General features: G+C 51.2%; 1 protein-coding gene across 2 annotated transcripts in view; it reads right to left on the bottom strand.

Annotated features, from left to right (window-relative positions):
• Positions 1-15,589, bottom strand: part of ZFHX3 (zinc finger homeobox 3) — an 813,079-nt gene that overhangs the window by 218,958 nt on the left and 578,532 nt on the right. For both annotated transcript variants that reach the window (XM_059714010.1, XM_006258819.4), the window contains one exon: positions 561-868. The gene's annotated coding sequence lies outside the window, so the exon portion shown is untranslated. The remainder of the gene's footprint in view (positions 1-560; positions 869-15,589) is intronic.

Genomic DNA, 15,589 nt, shown 5'->3' with positions numbered 1-15,589 from the left:
TTATGCCATAATACGGCAAACGGGGTTCGGAAACAAATGTGCACGCTCTGGTCGAGTTATCTTTGCAGGACAGTTTCTCCGCAGCGGCCCAGCGCTCCCTGCTCAATCTCACGTTTCAGGTCATCTCTCTGGTATTTCCTCCTGGATGGCTCATTGTCATTTCAAACTAAACATGCCTAAAAATGAACTCTCTATCCCTCCCTCCCCACACCCCTCCCATTCCTCTGCTCTCCATCACTGTCACATCCACTACAAGCCTTCCCGCACCTACACGTGCAACGAGGGGTACCTGCACCGCACCCCGCGCTCTTACGTCCGCGCTGCGAGGAAATCACTTCTCACCACGCCACCCTTTTCTCTCTGTCCCCAAGACCGGTTCCACGCTGTAAAAAGACATCGCTCTAGTTTTCCAAGCCAGTCCCTCTACCAACACATCGCCTACCGCAACAAGCACGAACAGCGATCGCCCCCCAGCGAGTCCAGCAGCGACATCCCAGAGAGGGATAAGAAGGAACTCATGAAGCAATGAAAGACATGGAGAAGAAGAATCAGCTCCCTACCTGGTGTCGTCTCTCACGTGGATGGGGATTTCTCGTTCTTCTCCTCCGGACTCCTCCTTTCCATTCAGAATATGAACAGAGGCACACGGAGAGCCAGCGCAAGCAAGTGCCTCGTTTCTGCAGTCCCGCTTCTCGCTGGATGTCTCTTACGAAGCTCGGCCCAGTCTCTCTTGTGTATTAAAACATCTTTTAATTCTCATAAATGGTGCTGGAATGGGAACGAATAAATCACTTCCACATCTTGCTGTGCCGTTATGGTTCAGAGCTCGTGCAGTTCTCCACTTCCTCTTCGGCAAAGTTGTCCCAACCTAGAAGAAGGGAGAAGACACGACAGACTGAGCCGGGCTCGCGCAAGTGCAGCACGTGCCCGGGGTCGCGAGCCTGCACCTCTGGCTCCGTCTGCAGGGTGTCCAACACCCCGTGTTAAACAATAATCCTTCTCTAATACTCAGTGCTTTGTATTTTGAAAGCAATGCTTAATCCTGACTAATAAACCAAGAGCAACAAAATCTACATTTTCCTCCTTACATAAATGAATGGGTAAAAGAGGTAAATGCCTGTGGAAGTACAGGCCTGAATACTGCCGGCGAGAACAAGCGTTAATGAAGAAAAATGCTTTGCGACTAAATCCATTGCTCACTAATTACACCTGAACATCTCACGCCGAGCCTGGAACACCCCTAGTGCTCCTACTACAAGCCCAGTAGTGCCTCCTGCCGTGTCAGACGTGGACGTCTCTTGAGGAGGAGCCTCCTCTCTGGCACACGCATGTATTCATGCATGGGCTGGGCCCGCCGTCTCCCTTCCTTTCTCTCTGGCGTGCCCATTTTTATGGCTCGTCGGAGGATGTAGCCACACATCCACTGATTAAATTCAGCCATAACGAACCCATAAGTGGTTAAATTCAGCCATAACGAACCCATACGTTGCATGTACATCAAAGGATTCATGTGCCAGTAACTTGCATTACAGTTCATAGCGTCCTGTGGCAACAGCACGTGTCCCTGCGACGCCACAGAGAAACGATATTCAAGCCCGTCTCCGTCGAGCGCCCAAGAAACGGGCAACGCTGGACCCAAACGGGCTGCACCCTCCCACGGGCCTGGGCTTCTCAGCGCGGGTGTGACCTGGCCCGTCCCCGAAGAGATGCTGCAAGCACCGGCAGCTAGCGGGGCCGCACGAGAAGCGAGTCCCGTGCCCCGTGGGCAGGCGGTGTGAAAGAAGAGGCTCCTTTCTGGTTTCTAACCCCGCTGTACTGCATAGCCACGCGGCAGCGGTGGGCACTGCTCGCTGATGGCAAAGTTCTAGCTGGGCTAATTAAGCTCACCGAGCTAATAACTTTCCATTTTGGGACGGGTATTATTCATAATTTAATGTATTGCTGCTGAAACATTAACCTTTCGACAACTGGCACTGTGCCCACAGCAGCCTTAGTGCTGACCATCTTTCAGGAAAATGAGTATTATTGTTAAAACATGTATAAATCATTCATGGCTTCAGCTTTTGTGTCAAACTGTACGTGAAAATAAGTAGTAACCTGGGTAATTTATTTACCTTTTGGTGATTATTTTTATGATTTTATGATCCTATTCAAAGATTCATAAACATTGGCCACGTGCCATTTTCTACTCATTTTACCTTCCCGATACTTTGGTGGCTGCTCGGTTTTTCCTCCGTACAGAATTCCAGACCGATACAGGAAAGCTTGACACAGGCACAAACGCGAGCTCGTTGCAAGGGAAGAAAGCGCTTATTTTAAACAAATCCCACAAACAGTTTCCAACACAGGCATTGGGAGTGCCGGCTTGCTTTGCACTTACTAGAACTCAGTCGAGATTCACACACAAAAAGCCTCAAATTCAAAGAAAACATATTTTTAAAGCTGAAAAGCTTCTGGTCAGCAAGAGGACGTGGGGTGTCGGGAAGGGGAGGCTGTAAACGCTGGAAGGCGTCCAGGCGTGTTGGAGAGCAGAAAGTCCAGCTCCCGGCACCTGGCGACTGGAATGTGATTACAGACCTCGGGAGACCCGCGCGCCGACTCGGGACTCTTTGCCGACCGACTGCATCGTGTTTTGCTTCCCAAACTCCCTTTGTGCGGGTTTTGTGCTTTGTTTCGTTGTGCAGAAAGAGAAGAGGCCCCGGCCTTATCGGGGACCAGACAACTGCTGCTGACCTACCCTTCGCTCCCATCGGAGCCCTTCAGAAAGCTGCACGAGATCCAATGCTCGCTAATAGAGCAGGGCGGCACAAGAACCTCGTCGCACTTTTCGGCTCGTTATGTGCATCCTGTGCACATGCAAACAGATGGCAGAATGGAAAATAAAACATACCGGGGATTGTCCGTCCAAACAATCCCAGGACATTTGGAGGGGTCACAAGACATACGGTAAAATCCAGAGGAAAAAGAAAAGCACCACCCCTAGGATTTTGCCCGGGCCCTTTCTGCCTATTATAATGCATCATAATATTAGCCCACTCTGTACAACATTATAATGCAGCTGCGTAGGCAGCACAGCGGCGTCTGGAGAGGAGGCTCACGCTCAGAAAGGGGACAATTGCTCGGCATGTGACCTGGTTACACAGGGGATGAAGTACTGGTGAATCTCAGCTATGCCCTACAGGCACGACACGTCAACGGAGAAGCGAGCAGATAAAGCACAGAACAACAGAAGCATACATTCACAGCACCAGCCTCCTGTCTCCAAGACATCAAGGGCCTGAATTTCAGAGGTGCTGCGAACCTGCGATTCCCGGCGATTTAACTGGAGCGGCAAGCACCCCTCAGAAAGTCACGCCTGTGAACTTCCTCCGTGGAGTGCCGTCTCAGAAGGGCTGCTCGGATGATTTCCAATCTTTTTAGCCTTTTCCAGCACTTAACCCACCCAACTGACTTGCAAAATTCACGTATGTTAAAAAGCAGAATCTGAATGCAAGGTAAGCTGTGCCAGACAGATCAATTCAGACCTGCGCCTCTACGAACCTCCTTTTACCGTGCAGAGCAAAGCGCACTCGCTGTTTGCTGCAGAAGAGCCCGCTCCTCTCATCCGGGAATCCTGCCTTGATAGGCTAGCTTGTGTTAATCATAAAAAGAAACATCTGATCCATTGCGTCACGCAAGCTTTTTGGAGTATTACAAAATATTCCCTGTTTGGTTAGTTTTTCATACTATTTTCAACCCTAGTTTGCACCGTATTAGCCTTACACACTTCACTGTATGTGCTTTGTGTAAAAAGATATGTGCGGACCCCTCCTGCCTACGGGGAACGTGGGCACTGGAACGTACCTGTCTCAGGGCAGCGCTGCTCACCTTTTGGCCCCTGCGGGGGAGAAGCGGTGCAAGGCCAGTCCGCGGGCTGGACTGGGCCCCGCATGTCAGGATCGGCCCTGTGCCGCACTGCACTGCCTCGTTTGGCCCAGCTTTGCCCCGCTTGGCCCCGTGTACTGAATGCCGTGTGCGGGGCCACGCCGTCCAGCCTGCAGGGTTCCCCCAGGTCCAGAAATGTGCCGGGTAGCTGCCACTGCTCCCCGCTGCCAACTTTCCAAGCTCGTGGGAAGCCTGGATAACAGGGGTCTGCAGGCCACATCTGACCCGCGGTCCAGGGGTCGAGCCCCTGTCTTAGGGCATCGCTGCTGTTCTTGGGGGAAGCCTTTACATGAAAGCTGCCCCCAAGCGGTCGTGCAGTTCTGCCAGCTGTGGGCTCCACACTGGGCACATCTACACATGCAGTTACTGTGCAGTAACCTACATTAGTGTGCAGTACGCGTCCCCATCTACACGTGCACGCCCATACTGCGCACTAACTATGACACCTTACGCCGACTTGGGGTGTAAATTTGATACTTACATGATGCAGGTATCAAGTTTACACCTGATTATTTACTGCGCAGTGATGCACGTGTAGACGCCTTACTGCGCAGTAACCCTGTGTGTATGGACCAACTTGGGACTAACTTTAGTCCTACATCATTCCACACAACGCATTAATACGCTTCATGCCTGCACGTGTAGAAGCTGGCCTATTCCCGCTTACTGCACAGTAAACTTAAGCACGTGTAGACACACTCACCGAGTCAGTCCTTTCACTTTACCTGACACCGGTCATATTGTTACACAGGTGTGTGACTGCGTATAAGAAAAGCTCTTGTCATTTCTAATTCTAAACTTTGCAAAATGGGTGAACATCCCAGGAAAAGATGTCTTATACAGGAGCAGGGGCTCTATTCACCCATGTTCGCCTCTCATGTCTTTGCAGCCTGAGGATGACTGGTAGGAAGCAGCCTCAAAGGATGCAACACGTGAGAAGTGGGAGAAGCGCTCCTGGCCCTGCTTCAGAGCTCGCCTGCAGCTCGTCGCACCGTCGGAAAGGAGTGCATGCCATCTGGGGGCAACAGCAGGTGCAGCAAGCCTTTGGCTTCAGGCTTTCCCTGGGTTCATATTTAACAGAGGTCACACGTGAAAGCAAGCTGGTAGTCTCTGGCCGGGCCGGCCCAGCGTGCGTTCATCCACGTAGGGTTTTGCACGGCCGCAAGTCGCTCTCTGTCAGGTTCTCGTGGGCTTCCTGCCCCCACGCGAGCTAAGCCTCTAAGTTCAATGCAGGCAGCGTGGAAGTGCTGCCGAGGTCGAGGGGCGCTGCTGGCCGCGGAGGAAAGGACACCAGGCAGGAAAATAGCTGGACGTGTCACGCCAGGATCAGGAGGCACGAGTGAGCGCAGCCGTGCGGGGCACACGCAGGACGAGAGCAGGCAAAGCTCGCTGCGCTGCAGGTCAGGGTGGAAACGCACGGGGTGCCCGCAGCTTCTTCCAGACTCTGCCTGATTTTAGGCATTACCGCCAGCGCCGCCCTTTCATGAGCAGCAAATCGACCCCGGGAAGGAGAAAGGCTGCTGCAAAGTTTGTAGGCCCCCGCCAGGGAGAGAAAGGTCTGGGGGGCTGGAGGTTTACAACCTGCCTCACGCGCTTTGCAGATTGCTTTGGCAAGTCCCCATACTCCTGTATCCCACACAACGCCCGCTCGCGTCTGCTCAGGAGATTTCCTCTTGGTAAGAGAAGGCAAGTTCAGTCTTCGCCTGGCGTCGCTCTGAGTGAACAACGCGTGTGCGCAGCTACGCACTTCTCAGGAAAAAAGCCACCGTCGCTGGGTATATCGCACAAACCACTAAGAAACGGAATTCAAACTGAAGTACTTCAGACAGAAAAACCACAGGCCTTTTTATCCCTAAAGAGAAGAGAGTGGACTTGCACCCTGAATATACGTTGGGATCCTGCAGCCAAAAACCTGACATCCTGGTGTAGCATTTTGAAAGCACACGACGGTCCTAGTGCTTGTGCCGAGAAGATTACGGTGGAAACCGCTCCGCTCGTGCAACGTCTGCCTGAGTCTGCAGAGGCCTGCGACAGTAGCCGTCAGGAAGGGGAGGGCGGCTCAGCTCCGCGGCTAGCGCCGAGGGCTCGGGCCTAACCGGCGCCCGCATGCCAGGAACAGCTTCACGCTGTCACAACAAACAGTGCGCTGCCCAGGGAAGCTGCAGGATCCCCCCTCGGGAGGAGCTCGCACAAGCGTTGGACCAGGACGATCTGGGACCAGCACGCCTGTCTCACGCAGGGGGCTGGACCGGACGGTCTCCGAGGCAGGCCGACATCAACCGTCCTAGATGCCAAATCCAGGGGCTAGAGGCAGGGCCAAGGTGCTGGGCGGAGGCCGGGTGCCTGAAGTCTCCAGCCAGCACGTCCAGCCAAGGAGCCAGGAGGCTTTTCAAGGTCGGGAGCCGGAGCCACCAAGTGAAGCTGTTGGAAGATGTTGGCCAAGAGACAAAGCAGCCAGGGCCAGCGACCAGGAATCAGGACGGGGCACAGGACCCGGGAAGGAAGCGCGCGCACATCGGGGTGAGTCGGCGGCTGGACGCCAGGCACGGCGCAGCCCCGGAGGGCACGGGGCAGTCTGCGAGCCGAGGACCCCGGCCAGGCCGGCAGCTGAGCAACGGCCGTCTTGGGACACCTCCCCGGGGAGGCCAGCATGGCAATCAAATCCAATCAATCAGGCAATCAATACCGACATAAATAAACACGCTCGCTGACTGGAAAACTTGACAACGGCAAGGACAGATCGTCTGCAGAACGCAACTAAAAACTGTCCTCAAAAGTCAGCGTCGCTGAACACTTTGTCTAATTTTACGTCAATCAGGGCTTTCCGCTTGGCACAGTGCTCGCGCGGGGAGGGGAATTAAGAGTATCTGCTGGTGATAGAACAGATTAGCATGACTTTCTGATTAAACATTAGCACTGTGCAAAATCAATTCCACATATATTAAGTAGATTAAAAACTAGCTAACTAGTCATTGCGACTGTGGAATCAGCATCCAACGGGGCGTTTCTATGGGGTTTTGGTCCAATGCTATTTAATATTGTTTTCTATGAGTTGGAAGAAAACAGCAGGGTAGGGATGCACCTTCGGGCATTTGTACACGTGCTTGCGCTGCAGATCTGGGCGCTCTGAAACGCACCCCGAGCTGCGGATCGTGCATTTGTATAAGTGGCAAAATGCGCAGCGGCGCTGAGAAAACGGCAGCGGTGCGCTTTGCAAAGAAAACACAGCGAAGGTGTTTTCGTTCAGGAGTGCACCGCGGCCACTTTCTCAGCGCTGCGCACATTTTGCCGTTCATACAAATGTTTGCAACGCAGTGCCGGGCGCAAGCTCGCATGCGGAGCAGACTCAGTTAATCGAATCTGCTCCGACGTGCTGGATCTCTGGCCCGTCGGAGCAGACAGACATATGTGTATAAATGCCCTTATAGACTAACTCAACCAGAGCTGTGTCAGCTCCCTTCTCAGATGCTGTGCAAGGACATGCACAGAGCAGTCTATCAAATCAAGGAGTGACTTGAGTCCAAAAGACAGGGCAGGGAGGGAGGGAGAGGAGTGGGGCAGTGCGGGGAGAAGCAAGCAAGTAATAAACCCCTAGGAAGAAATGGGTCAAAAAAGTCAGTCAGGCAATGGGAGAAGGGTCTGCAGTCCCTGTTTAGACCATACTTAACACAAGCCGGTTTGTGGATGACTTCTTGTTGCATAATTTTGCATTCAAGCTGGTTTTTAAAGTTTTGTTGCTTAAGAACAGCCACTCTCAGGTCAGCGATGGGCTGTCCAGGGAGGCTAACGTGGTCTGCCATCAGCTACGTGTCTTTCTGGAACGGATACGAGCTTCACGTCCATAACGACACACCGACCGCCCCGTCCGTCAGATGTACACGGCACAGGCACACGGCACGCAGGTTCTGGGGTGGATGACGTTGGTAGAGGGGCAGGTGCATGAACCTCGGATGTTATAATCCATGCTATTTGCCCCCGTGATGACGTGGTCTGTGTCGTTGTGAGGGCACAGCTGGCATCTGGGTCCGTAGCAAGGCCGGGTGCCTCGGTGAGAACGGGAGTCAGGCAGCTCGGGAAACACGGCTTGAGGCTGTCTGTACCCCAGGGCAGGTTTGTCCCATGTGGCTAAATTGTCATTTTCCAGGAAGGGTTGCAATCTGTAATGATGTGTCCAAGGTGTTCAAGCCGAAGGTGACAACCAAAGGGAATCTATTGTCCTTGTCTCGGGACTGGCATTGGAGCATTAATGACCTTCGCCCACCAGTGATGTGTGCTTGACTAGAGCAAATCTTCCACATCACCTGGTCTGGACCTGAAAAAATTTGGGAAAGGAAGCAGCTACCCTCTGCCCTGGTAATGCTTAATCCAATGGTTAATCAACCTCACTTTTAAACAACTGCACCTTATTTACTAATCTGAATTTGTCCGGTCTCTGCTTCCACCCATGCTGCTGCTTATGTCTTTCACTGCTATATTAAACACCTTTTAGTGCCCGGTATTTGGCCCCTGACAGTGCCTGCACATCGTAGCAAGGTCACCTCTCAAGCCTGCTTCTGATCAGCTGAACAGACTGAGTTCCTACATCTTTCACCTCAATTTTCTTCAACCCTAGGAATCTTCTTGTGGTTCTTTTTTCACCATCCTTTTAAAAATGTGGGCGCCAGAACAGGACAGAGCATCTAGCACCCGTGCCGTGCGTGCCACGTAGTGTCCCACTCGGACTCTCCATCTCCTGTTTATGCGGCTGAGGCCAAGCGGGACGGCACCCTGCGGGACGCCTGCCACGCGTGGCGAGGGCAGCCCGTGTGTGCGGCACGCAGCAGACTGGGCAGGAGCAGAAAGCAGGGGAAGGGGACCGGAGCGGCATTCAAGGAGGCGCAGGCCTGCAACCCGCTGACGCGAACCCTTTCCGCCGTCACGGCGTACTCCATCCTCGTGTTCAGTTACTCGCACACTAGCCTTGTCCTCCTGCGCGGATCCACTGCTTCCTGTGATACGGTTCCTCGTGCTGCTGGTGTGGAGGGGATTCCTTTGCTCCTCGATGTATGATTTTCATTGTTGTATTAAAACTCATTATTATCTGAACGGCTCCCAGCTTACCAAGAGAGGAGATTGCTCGGTATGACTGCCTTGTCTCCATTCACCATTCTGCCAGTCTTTTGTCATCCATACATTTTATCAGCAGTGATTTTCTATTTACTTTTAGATGATTGATGAAAACATTGAGTAGCAGCAGGCCTAGTACTGATCCCTGCAGAACCTCACTAGAAACACTTACATTCAACGACGATTCCCATTGCAACCGCTTTTTGAGATCTGCCAATTAATCAGTCCATTTAACATGCACTTTATCAACAGCGCATGGCACTAATTTTTAAAAATCAGAATGTCATACGGTCCTAAGTCAAATGCTTTACAAGAGTTGAAGGGTACGGCCAGAGCTCAAACTCACGATGCCGGGTAACGGCTCACTCGACCCGTCTTTGCCGCCAAGTGTGCTCCATCTCCTGGACCAGGACCCGAGTGCAGGCATGCTCGCGGCAGACTGCCGGGCTGTGCAGACGTGTGCTGTTTCCTGCGCAGGTTGTGGCCCCCGCAGAGCAATGCAACACACTTGCAGGCGTTGCTGCCGGTACGGTAGGTACACGGGGCACACATACACTAAGTGTTTTGCATCTACAAACTTACCTCTAGCGACCACTTATAATCTTACCAAAGAGGGGACTTACATTTGTTTTTTACATAAAACGTGTCTTCATATTATTTATATTCCTATGCTTTAATTCTTTACTGAGTCTCATACAAGCCTTTCCATTCTTTTATCCCTGAGTGATGCTGGGCTAACTGGCCTATAGTAACCCAGGTCTTCCTACTTTTCCTTTTCTGAGTGGCCGGTCAACATTAGTACTCTTCTAGACTTCTGGGAATTTCTATGTTATTCCAAGACTTTTAAAAGTGGATATCACTGGGCCAGATATTTCCTCATCCAGTTCTTTTAGGACTCTTGGATATAATTTATTTGAGCCTGCAGATATCAGTAGTAGATGCTGAGGTAGAAAGTACTTCATTACCTTCATGTGATGGAAACACATTGTCCTACCCTTTCTAAATATATAACAGAAATATTGATGGAACACTTTCGTCTTTTCTGCATCATTGTTAATAATTTAACATCTCTAATTCACTAATGGGGCTATACAGTTGCTAGAATTTCTTTTGTTCCCAGCATTTTTAAAATACCTTCGTACTTTTCTTGGTCCTGCCAATTACGGATTTTTTTCTCATGGTGTCAATTTTCTAATTCATATCGATTGCTATGTGTCCCTTTTCCACATATATCTATATCTATATACACACACACACACACACACACATACATATACATACAGATAAACACACACATACACATATATGCATATATACGTATACACGCACACACAAATATTTTTGTAATTGCAACTTTTACCTCCCCGCTGAACGAGGATGGGCTTCTAGCTGAAGTAGTCTTTTTTATGACAGTATTCCAGCTTCTAGGTTGTCTAATCAAATGTTCCTAAAGAATTCCTTATTTTCATTCACATTTCTCTTTCCTTTTTTTCTCCCAGGCAGTTTCATCATTTTCCTCTACTTTCAGAAATCTGGAAGCCAACTGAGTCTACATATTGCTGGTTGGGACTGTCCTCTTTTTACCTATATTACATGCAATCGGATCATGATCAGATGAACATGAACTCCCAATTTGATGATACAGCTCAGAGCACTAATGTGATCCTTGGATATATAAAGGGGAATACAGAGTAGGAGTAGATGGGTTATATTATTATATTTCTATTTGGCATTGACATGACTGCTACTAGCATATAATATCCACTTCTGGGCTCTTCAAGAAGGAAGCTGACAAATTGGAGAGGATTCAAAGAAGAACCACAAAAACGAATCAAACTTTGGTAAATGTACTACTGCTGCTCCGTGAAAGACTCGGAGACTTTTGCAGCAGCATCATGAATTAACACAAGTGGGGAGAGGTGAGATCTGTCAAAACTAAAGAGGACGTTGCAGTAATTGAAATGTGAAATGTTGAGAGCCGGGACAAGTTTTAGACACTTAGACAAAAAACTTACAGATATAGTGTCGAAAACTTCAGTAGGGTTTAGATACAACCTGGATGCAGGAAGCTAGACAGAGCTTCAAGTGAAAAATCACGCCCGGACACAGGCCGGAGTGACAAGCGAGACGGTGATGTTTTTGACGGTGATTGAGAAAGGAGGCCTTGGGGAGAAACCTCAGGAGCTCTGTTTTGGGAGGTTAAGGGCGAGTTAGACCCCCGCAAGGAGATGGCCTCCTGCGCACAAACCCCCCAAAGTTAATTTTTGTACTTTTTCTATGTTAATGACTCTCACGGCTAATCCCTGATCCAGGCCACAGAGTGAAAGGACCAGCCTGGTTACTGGGGGGCACGGCCCTCTTCCTTGATCTCTTGAGCATCCCTCATCAACCACCTCCTGTCCTTGCAATGGCCGGGCTCGGACAGCATCCTTATTCCCGCTATGGCAAGTTCGGGTGCTCCGATGTTTCAGGCATTGTGCCGGGTGTTTGTGTGGGTGTTGTTCACTCCGTGTTTAAGAGCAGGTTAGACGAACACTCGTCTGTGATGGGGAAGATCCCACCTCGAGCTGGACGGAGCTCCCTCCCAGCCCAGCTCTTCTACAACGTTCACAGGGTTGTCTGCCATCACCCCACGCACGGGGCATCCAACGCTTCGGTTCTCTCCTCTCCTCCTCAATATCTGTACGCAGCGATTGGGTTACTCGTAGGCACGTAGGAATGGCTACAGCGGACTGGACCGGTGGTCATTCTGCTCAAGAATATGTTAACAATATGAGAATGATCCTCTCCTTATCTGTCCCTCTTGCCATACTAGTCATTTCAGCATCTACTGAGATAAACTCCACGTGTTTCAAAGTCCCTGTAATATTGGCAACACCTTTCTGCACGAGCCTTTTGACAGAGGATTGGGAATATGAGCCCGTCCCGGCGCTGGTGGCGGTCCTGTTCAACTGCCTGCTGCAGAAACCTCCTGCGTTTGGGGAGTCGGATAATTTGCTAAAAAATAAGAAGTATTTAGTAGTTGGCTCTTCTCTGCTGACTTCCATTCAAGGTTTTCAGAGTACTTTCAGACACCGGCTAATTAAGCCTTGCAGTCTTCTTTGAATAGGCAAGTATCATCTCCATTTTACACGTGGGGAAACTGAGGCACAGAACAACTCAAGAGCCAAGTTTTTTAAAGGTATGTAGGCACCCAACTACCTAAGTAGCTTGTACAAGGCCAGAGAGGAAGCCAGTGAAAAACCCAAGATTGAAGGCAGGTCTCCTGCCCCTAGCATTAAAGGACGAGCCCGTCAAGGGTACACACGCACAGCTAGAAGAAAGTCACCTTGTGCAGTGTGCTTCTCGGGCTCAAACGCTGGCGCCAAACAAAATTGGATTTCAGCGTCTCAGCACCGCTTCCTCGACACGACACGACACTGCGTTGCACCGCTCAGGAGCAGAGGCAACGGTAACTCCCTGCGCTCCGGTTATAAGGGAGTTAAAGTTGAGGTTTCTAATTGCTCTCTCGAGGCCTTATTACTTGTTGATTAGGCCCTTTCGGGAGCCGCGTCAAACCGACAACAATAATAAACACTCACTTCGCTGGAAAGTTTGCAACAGCCAAAGCGGCCCTGCAGGCCTCGGGCACGGGCAGCGGCACGAGAGCTGGAAGTGGCCGCGTGTTTGCTTTAGACTGGATGCCACCTCCTTCTGTAAGGAGCCTGGGCTTCGGGGCGCAGGATCGATGGGACAGCTCACAAGCTGATTAAGGACTGCCTGCTATAGCAGTTACGTTTGCCCAGCGCTCTTGCTTGTCTTTCTTTGCTCCCCCACCCCTTCCCCAACCAAAAATAAGGGCTGTAAAGTAGGGAGCTGGTGAAGAGTTTTTATTGTCGAGCGTGCATGTGTTAAAGTGAGAGAGAGAAAACTACACAGGCCTGCTGTGTGCGGAGCGGTCTCTGCAGTGCAGTGCAAACAGCTCTCGTCACTTCTGCGAGGGGCCGCTCTGCTCCCCGACGTCTGCTGGGGCCAAAACCATGTGCACGCAGCGCAGAGCCCAGCCCCGCTGCGACAGGCTGCTTTCTAGGGCCGGTACCTGCGCGGCAATGCGGAGGGATCCTTGCTGTTGCTGCAATGCGGAAGTATCCAACTAGCAGGTTTTCATGGACAATGCAAAGGGTGTCGCTGGATCTTGGCCCAGCGTGCCCTGAAAAGGTGGACAAAGGAGATGGAGCAAATGCAAATCCAACTTCTATATTTAGAAATTTGTACACACATTAGCGGAGGTGGGACAAGGGGCATGGTACTGACTCTTAAATCCTAGGAAAGTCTCTCTCCCTAGGAGGGCGGTGAAGCACTGGAACAGGCAACTCGGAGAGGTGGCGGAGTCTCCATCCTCGCAGGTTTTTAACACCTGGGTAGACAAAGCCCTGGCTGGGATGACGTAGTTGGGGCTGGTCCTGCTTGGAGCAGGGGGTCGGACTAGATGTGACCTCCCGAGGTCCCTTCAACCCTCATTTTCTATATTTCTATGAGACAATCTCATAAGTAAGCCTAGCCACTGCATGGGGATACGATGGCTCTCTAAATACACTGTAGGGTAGGGAAGAAGACCGAGGCAAGGCACAGGACAGCGCTGGCACAAGAAAAAACAGGCATTAAAACTGGCTGCACATTTAGTCTGAGAATTAGAAAAAGGTTTCTAGCCATCAGAGGAACGAGCTCTGGACTCACAAAGTCACAATGCTGGGATCAAGAAACCCACCCGTTTCAAGGTGGAGCTCAGCTAATGTACGACAGGAGCGATATGCGGGGTGCCTGCGGTCGCAGGGGGCTTGACTCGATGCCCCAGCAAGTCTCTTGCAGACCTATGTCCCTATACGCTCCAGAAACGCAAGGTGGGCCAACCTTTTTGGCCGGTGTGCCATAAATCAGCCGCAAACCCTGCCCGAGTGCCACTCCAGGCCTCTTCCTCCATTTGACTTCCTGCTCGGCCTTCCACTCCCTACCCCGTGCTCTTTGCCTGATCTTCTGCTCTGCTTTCTGTTCCTGCCTTATCCGCTGCTGTGCTGCCTCCTTCCTCCCTCACCTGTCCTGGACCATGCACGCAGGTCGTGCAGCGGGAGAGACAGCAATCTCGCCGTGCGCTGCTAAAAGGACCCACGCAGAGCAAAGCTACCTGCCACGCAGCATCAGGATATCGCTGCTTGGAAATTAGAAATAGTACGTGAACATATTATAATGCACAAGCACCACGGTGCCCTTCGCAAACACGAGTACGCCTTACAAAGGGGTAGGGGAAGGACTAGAAACCCTACATTGGGCACGGTTCCTGCGCAAGTCTGGAAACTTGCTCCAAAGTCCACATTTTGGGAGGAGAGGTCTGAATCCAGTTTAAAAAATAAATTCATTACGACCAGTTTATACTCAGGAGTTTTGTACGGGTATTCCTACCAGAGCTGAAAAGCGAAGCCTGGTCTCCAGTCTGGCACCTTAATCACAAGCCCCTCCTTAGCCACACTGAAGACACGTGTGAAATGGCACAAATAACGCAATACTTCCGCGTGGCGATCAACACTTCCTACCTCTTCCAGTACCAGGCCCCCCCTTTCTATCAGGACTCCCCTATAAAATGCTTTCTACGTACCTCAATGCTGGGTACGTCTCAGCGCGGAGGCAGGGAGGTGAAGAACAGAAGAAAGATTACCACGACGTGGGTGTTGAAGTCTTATCTACACTTGTAGGGTCTGTCTGCTGAGCCGGGTGTGGAGTCTACACCGGACGGGCGCTGCAAGTCCAGGGGCTCAGACGGCGCGGCGCGGCGCGGCGCGGCGCGGAAGATGTGCAGCGTGACCCGGTCGGGTAGACTCATCTTCTCAGCGACAACGCATCCAACTGTCTCAACGGTTTCTTAGGTACGTTGTTCGTATCGCTGAAACCGTCATAAAAACGATCGCTTTGCTCCCAGCGGATCGCTCCGGGCCGGCGTTCAGGGGCTCTGCCAGACCAGCGCCGGGAGTCAGCGCCGAGCTATCAGCGTGTTTGACAGCAAGGGAGCGGGTTTGCAGACCGGCGTCTGCGGGACCCTGGGCAGGAACGGCAAGAGGTGCTACACCTGGGAAGAAGCTTTGGCAGAGTTGCTTGAAGGAAGACAAAAGGTCAGAGCCGTACTTTCCCCGGCTCCTGCAATCTCCACCGGCTCTTCGGTTTCACAAGGACCAAATTCATCTAATTAAAAGTAAAATGGCTTGAAGTGTAATGTTCAGTCTGCGGCTTTCGCAATGATTTGGATGGCATCATTTCTACAGGCTACATTTCAGAAAGGACAGGGAAGGAAACAAAGGTCTCTTATAATCTCAAGTTGTTCTCGAATATCTGCTCTCTATGACTCTCTTAGAAACGGGGCACAAGGCCTGCTTGAAATCCCTCTGTAATGAATCAGCCTGAAGTAAAAGTAGGTGTTTATCTCAAGTCATTGCCTCAAATAGCTGGCTACCTGTTGGAAGAAGGGTCTGATCGATGCAAACTAAAGCAGCCGTGCGTGAGCTGTTACACAGCGGTTAGTATTGATCCGAGC

Source organism: Alligator mississippiensis, chromosome 10 (genome assembly GCF_030867095.1).
Source record: "Alligator mississippiensis isolate rAllMis1 chromosome 10, rAllMis1, whole genome shotgun sequence".
Classification (NCBI taxonomy): Eukaryota; Metazoa; Chordata; order Crocodylia; family Alligatoridae; genus Alligator; species Alligator mississippiensis.
This window is presented reverse-complemented; position numbering and strand designations above follow the sequence as displayed.